Raw genomic sequence first — 6277 nt, forward strand, 5'->3', positions numbered from 1 at the left:
TGTGGCCGTAAGCCTATTGGCGGTTTGAATTTGGGCCTTTTATAGAGTGTGTGGACATGTCCTAAAAGAATGATTGACAGGATTTTTTTCAAAAATGAATTGAGCTCAATCAAAAAGGCTTACGGCACCTGGTATTCCCAGGCGGTCTCCCATCCAAGTACTAACCGGGCCCCACCCTGCTTAGCTTCCGAGATCAGACGAGATCGGGCGTGCTCAGGGAGGTGTGGCCGTAAGCCTATTGGCGGTTTGAATTTGGGCCTTTTATAGAGTGTGTGGACATGTCCTAAAAGAATGATTGACAGGATTTTTTTCAAAAATGAATTGAGCTCAATCAAAAAGGCTTACGGCACCTGGTATTCCCAGGCGGTCTCCCATCCAAGTACTAACCGGGCCCGACCCTGCTTAGCTTTCGAGATCAGACGAGATCGGGCGTGCTCAGGGAGGTGTGGCCGTAAGCCTATTGGCGGTTTGAATTTGGGCCTTTTATAGAGTGTGTGGACATGTCCTAAAAGAATGATTGACAGGATTTTTTTCAAAAATGAATTGAGCTCAATCAAAAAGGCTTACGGCACCTGGTATTCCCAGGCGGTCTCCCATCCAAGTACTAACCGGGCCCGACCCTGCTTAGCTTTCGAGATCAGACGAGATCGGGCGTGCTCAGGGAGGTGTGGCCGTAAGCCTATTGGCAGTTTGAATTTGGGTTTCTTTACATGCTTCTAGATACTGTCTAGGGTGTTGCTCTTTTTCCCAAGGTAACTTGGGCATCAGGGCCCCAGCGGTTAAGGGAAATCGTTCCCTCAGGGCCGTGGCTATGCGCCCCACCACCTGACTGAAAGGGGTGTCGTCAGGGCTCCCTTTTTCTGTCTCAGTCATAGCCTGGGCGGACACGGCTCACGGCTCGTGGCTACTGCCCTCCAGTCCCCCAGTGCCACCGTCCTCTATGTGAATTTCCTTTTTTCTGCCTATTTTTTGTCCTTCTCACTGTGTCACTATCATCCGACCCCGACCCCGACCTTGTGTCCTCACCTAACCTGCCTTTAGTACTGCCTGTCCTTTTCTTTCTGGCCCTTTTAATCTCATCCTGTTTTTTCTCTCCTAGTTGTTTCCCCTTCTCGCTCCTCTCCTCGTACCTCCCGTACTCTCTCTCTGCCTTTGCCTTGAACGGTTTCACCTCCCCCTCAGTGTCTGTCTCGCTCTCTGACTCCGCCTTCCTACTCAACTTTCTCTTATCTTGCTTTCCTGTGAATTGATGTACGGGCTCGCTGTTGTGGGGGTCTAAAGACAATATCCCATTTTCTAAACGTAACACTGGATACAGTGGTACACGCGGTGTACTAGGCAACACCGGGTCATTTTCATATGCTGGGGGTTCTATCTCTCCTCCCTTTTTCTCCTCCTTAATTTTCTGTTCCTTTTTCTCTTTGCTCAAATGGTCTACACCCTGACACCACACTGCTAATTTACACCATTCTTTTCTGTGCTTTTCCCATTCCTTCTCCTGTTCTCTATATCTCCCTCTCTTGACCAAATTTGCTGTTTCCTTCTTGTCTCTAACTCTATCTCGATTTTTGGCACAATCCTTCTCCTTATTCCACAAAATAACATGTAATGGTCTCCTTTCCTCCATCCTTAATCCTGCCTCTCTCACCACTTGTCGCAATTTCTCTTCTATATCTTCTTTTTCTTTCTGAATTGGGTCCATCCTGCCTACAACTGTCATTACATTTGCCACCTGTATCCCCAATTGTTTCCACTTTCCCGTACCTGGACCCCACCCATCGTCATCTACTTCTCTCTCAAACTCCCCGTCCATTTCTCCCTGACTTATGTTACTGTGAGTCCCAGACTCAGAATGATTAACAAATGATTAACGGGTCCCTGACCCAACACTTTTGGGACTTGAACCCAGTTCTCTCATAAAAAATTTGGGGAGTTCCAAACTCCCCGGGCCTCTAACCCAGCTGAACATGTACCTTTACACACAATAAATATTTCGAGGTGCCCCTAAGTCCTCGGGCCTTTAACCCGACTGATTGTCAAGTTTCCTGCTTACAATCTCGACCGTCCTGTCGGGAAGTGGTCTGGGGTAGTCAACCCGAGAACAAATACCAATTGCCTCGCCCTCCTGAATTTAAACCAGTACCACTACGTTCTCCACAGGTTCACAATTTAGTTCACAGCCAATATGCAGATTTAGATATAACAGGCTCTGCTTACCTTTATCATGAGCCGGCTCAGGAACCTGTGAATCTCGTGTAGGTTGTCTGGACCGGGTCGAATTCCTTCTCCTTTTTCCAATCCCGGACTGAGCCCCCAAAATTGTTGAAGTCAACACTTCCCCGAGTTGGTTTGTTGGAAAGGAGAATAAAACACCAGGAGTCAGGTCAATTACCGTACCGCATATTCTGTTTATTACAAAAGCTTTTGGAGACAAGTGTCGCCGCACAATGTCCAAGGATCAACAGTCAAAACAGCATTTTATACTTCAACTACGCCCAAAAGATAGAGGCGTCAAGTTAGCAAAGCAAGTGTGCCATTGGTCCAATTCCAGTTCTATACCTTATAAGGATAAATGCAAACATCTTCTTGTCCCCTTGCGGTTTCTGTCTTGTCTGTCAGACTATGTGTGTGTGTCTCTAACCTGTTTACTGTTTCTCAAAAGACAGACATGCTAAATCTTTCTCTACCCGTGTTGGGTTCAGTTCACCAAACTTCTATATAGTCTAATTTGTCTAATGAGAAAGAACCACACCAAGAGTCAGAAAGACGTTTTAGAAGTCACTTCTGCAGAAGGGAGAGAGCCATTGATCTCAACTGAGCCAGGAACGAGCCTGCCAGTAGGATTCAACTCAGCAACTCACACTTCTCCATGGGTGGACTCGTTTTTATTTAGAAGCACAGCGTTCAGTAGTCATAACACACATGTATCTCTAGTTGTTATTGCATACTGGAACATCTTGTTATTACTCAAAGGTTGTACTGTCTCTGAGCGTTATAGGTAGGAAGCATGTGGACAGTAATGAAAACCACATAACTGTTTCAATTGGAACATGTTATTCTAGGCTTATACTGAATGTAATTTAGATAGATTGGTGAAAGCTTTCACAATGATTGAAACAGATCCTATATGAAACATTAACTTCTTACATTTCCCTCCTGTTGTTCCCATTGAAATCAGATGATGCACCTCTCCGGGTTAAGGTTTTCAGTGCAACCTTCATAAAAGGAAAACAGGATAGAAATGCACCAGACAGCACTCTGGGGGAGGCGAAAACCCGAAAGCATATGGGCAAAAATTCCTCCTCCGGCCCTCGGAAGGAGCGACCACCCTAATTTTGGTCAGGCACCGTCTGGTTATTTACATTATTTACACAGTCTAAACATCGTCACATGGTCTCTCATACATTTCTTGTCCATTGAGTTGTTGATAATGTATCTCTGCATACTGGACCATAGCCCATGACCCTGATGTGAACCAGTCCAACCAACCCTCAGGAGGGTGGTTTTTCCCTGTGGCTGGTGAGTGAGTGTCTGTTGGTTTCTTCGGCGGACAAGGGTTTTGATACCGTCCGTCTTCCCACTTACTCAAGGGCAGCGTCTGGTGTCAACTTCTTGCACTGAGACTGATGTATCCAGGTGCTTCGTTCTGCGATTTTTACCGCAGTTGGGGTGGTAATGAGTACTCGGAACGGTCCTTCCCACTTGGGTGTCGCCCAGGACTTTCTTTTGATGACCTTTATCAGGATTTCGTCACCCGGTTTCAGGAGAGCCTGTGGAAGAGGAGACAAGGAGACTGGCAAGTTACTGGCATTTTGCACACTCTTTTCTCTAAACATTTTGCACATCCATTCTGTCAATGGATCCAATTCCCCCTCATTCTCCTGCCATGGTTCCCCCTCCCACAAAGGTAATCTGAAAGGTCTCCCATATACTATCTCGAAAGGTGTCAGGCCCATTGTGTTTGGTACTATTCTCATGTACATTTTGACTAATGGCAGACATTCCGGCCATGTTTTATTTGTTTGTTCCATGGTTTTCCTAAGCCTTAGCTTGATAGTCCCGTTCGTACGCTCGACCAACCCTGCACTTTGGGGGTGGTATGAACAGTGATTTTTTAATGTAATTCCTAAATGTTGACTCATGTTCTGTATGATTTCGTTTACAAAATGAGTCCCATTATCACTCCAGATTACTCTCGGGATACCATGGTTTGGAACAATTTCTTTACAGATGGCTTTGGCTACTGTCAATACGTCTGTTTTTTTAGCTGGTACTATCTCTACCCATTTGGAGAACGTATCTATTAACACTAGACAGTATGTGTATGATTTCAAAAGGGTAAGTACCGCTAGGACATCTGCCCCGTTTTGGCCTTATGTTACCTTGAGGGTTGTGCTTACAGCAAATCAAACACTGTCTACAATTTTTTTTTAAATAAGAGTTTAGTCCTGGAGATGCGTGGAACGCATTCCTTATTATTAGTTCCATCCCTCCTGTTGAGACATGGCAGGGACCGTGGCTCAATCTTGCAGCCAGAGCGAATCAAACACTTTATATGAAAAAAAAAAAGGAACCGAAAGGTTATTAATAATGTAGAAATTGCTGATAATTTCCATATTTCTAAGAAGCATATCATTAAAGAGTATGTTCTTACAGTGTACGTTTAGACTCCCTTGTATTCAATCCACTTTCTGTGTCTGCAACACCTTTCAAAGTGACATATACCGACTTAATTTATACCTTCATTAGGTGACATTCTCCACTTCCACACATACCCTCCCACAGAGTAAACCATGCACACACACAAACACACACAAATGGAACCAATCACTGAGCTCTCCCTCTCACTCACTCACACACACATACTCCAAAATCTAAAATAATAAATGTATTTTTATTTTGAAATGCAATTTAATGTCTTAATTTCCAATATATTTTTGCGCCCTGATAATCCTCTTTGTCAAAAATATTTTCTGTATGTAGTCCCCCAAATAGGGAATCTCGTTCTATTCTTTCTTTGTCTATATTTTTTTTCTGTCCTCTTCAATGCACATGTTCCAGGTGGTTAACTTCAAAATAATGGCCCATGCTCATCGCATTACTGTCAATAGGAACATTGTGTTCCACAGCACAATGCAATTGTTATTATCCTGCTTATTTTTTGTACGGCAGGATCTCTGGTGGGGTTTTCTTGATTTGTTTGAAGGACATAGTATAGATTGAGGACTCCAGCTTCTGTGCGCGGTCAACTATTGACGTGCATGTGTGCCTGTATGCCTATGTGAATGGTGAAACATGCTTGGCAAATCTGGAAAAGGCACTTTTCTACCTTTAATCAAATCTAACTCCATAGCTTGAGTTCTGGACGCATTTAATTCTGATTAGATTCCACCGATTTCTTCAGAGGCCATTATGTATACTTTTTTTTACCAATGTATTTAATACCTCAACCAATATTCCCTGTATTGTTCCCTCTTCTTTGCTTGTTCTATCCACACAGCTATCGCCGTTGATTGGGCTTGGATTATTTTTTTTTTCTTCCCTTGCTTAAAACTTCCTTACTTTGCAAACTTCGCCTAATGAACTGCAGTTCTTCTAATTTAAAGTTGCCTGAAAAATCAAAATGTTTTTTCCATCCTCCTATGTACGTTATGGCACCCGGGTGATTATTGCGCATGTATTTTTCATCTGTGGTTAACGTTTTCTCATTACATTGCCCCATTTTGTAATACTATAATTGCATTTACTTACCTGGGACGTCCCCTCTAATTTTAACTTTAATTCAATAAAAGGTTCTTATCTTGTTTATAGTGAATCCTATCGAATCCACCATTTACTGTCTCTCCACGAAAATCCCAGATCTCAGCGTTTAGGTTGGTTGGAAATCCCCGATTCCCCACCAGGTCCCAGACCTAGACAACGTATCCCTGACACGTTTTTAATCTAACCCACGACTGTCGTTTAGGTTGGCTGGAAATCCCTGATTTCTCCACCAGGTCCCAGACCTAGACAACGTATCCCTGACACATTTTTAATCTAACCCACGACCGTAGAGAGCGTTTAGGTTGGCTAGAAATCCCTGATTTCCCCACCAGGTCCCAGACCTAGACAACGTATCCCAGACACGCTTTTTATCTAACCCACGAATACAGTTTCTTAGTGGTTTCCACACGACTCACTACAATTTTCTAAAAGATAACGAAAACTTTTACCGTTTTTCCGGCTCCCGGTGAGGTCCTGGTTCGACGGGATCCTTCACTGTCCCTCGGGACGGCCG

At 43.9% G+C, this 6277-nt stretch overlaps 1 long non-coding RNA gene and 3 other non-coding genes across 4 annotated transcripts; all 4 read right to left on the reverse strand.

Moving 5' to 3' along the window:
• Positions 1–116: 116 nt before the first annotated feature.
• Positions 117–235, reverse strand: LOC117594439. The gene has a single exon (XR_004575725.1). It is a non-coding gene; the product is annotated as a 5S ribosomal RNA (ribosomal RNA).
• A 103-nt stretch (positions 236–338) lies between these two features.
• On the reverse strand, positions 339–457 carry LOC117594440. Its single transcript, XR_004575726.1, has one exon. It is a non-coding gene; the product is annotated as a 5S ribosomal RNA (ribosomal RNA).
• A 103-nt stretch (positions 458–560) lies between these two features.
• Positions 561–679, reverse strand: LOC117594441. The gene has a single exon (XR_004575727.1). It is a non-coding gene; the product is annotated as a 5S ribosomal RNA (ribosomal RNA).
• Positions 680–3511: 2832 nt separating this feature from the next.
• On the reverse strand, positions 3512–6023 carry LOC117594381. Its single transcript, XR_004575654.1, has 2 exons — positions 5752–6023; positions 3512–3770 (listed from the first exon to the last, which is right to left on the reverse strand). It is a non-coding gene; the product is annotated as an uncharacterized LOC117594381 (long non-coding RNA).
• Between the last annotated feature and the right edge of the window lie 254 nt (positions 6024–6277).

The sequence above is a fragment of the Esox lucius genome, chromosome 4, assembly GCF_011004845.1.
Source record: "Esox lucius isolate fEsoLuc1 chromosome 4, fEsoLuc1.pri, whole genome shotgun sequence".
Taxonomy (NCBI): Eukaryota; Metazoa; Chordata; class Actinopteri; order Esociformes; family Esocidae; genus Esox; species Esox lucius.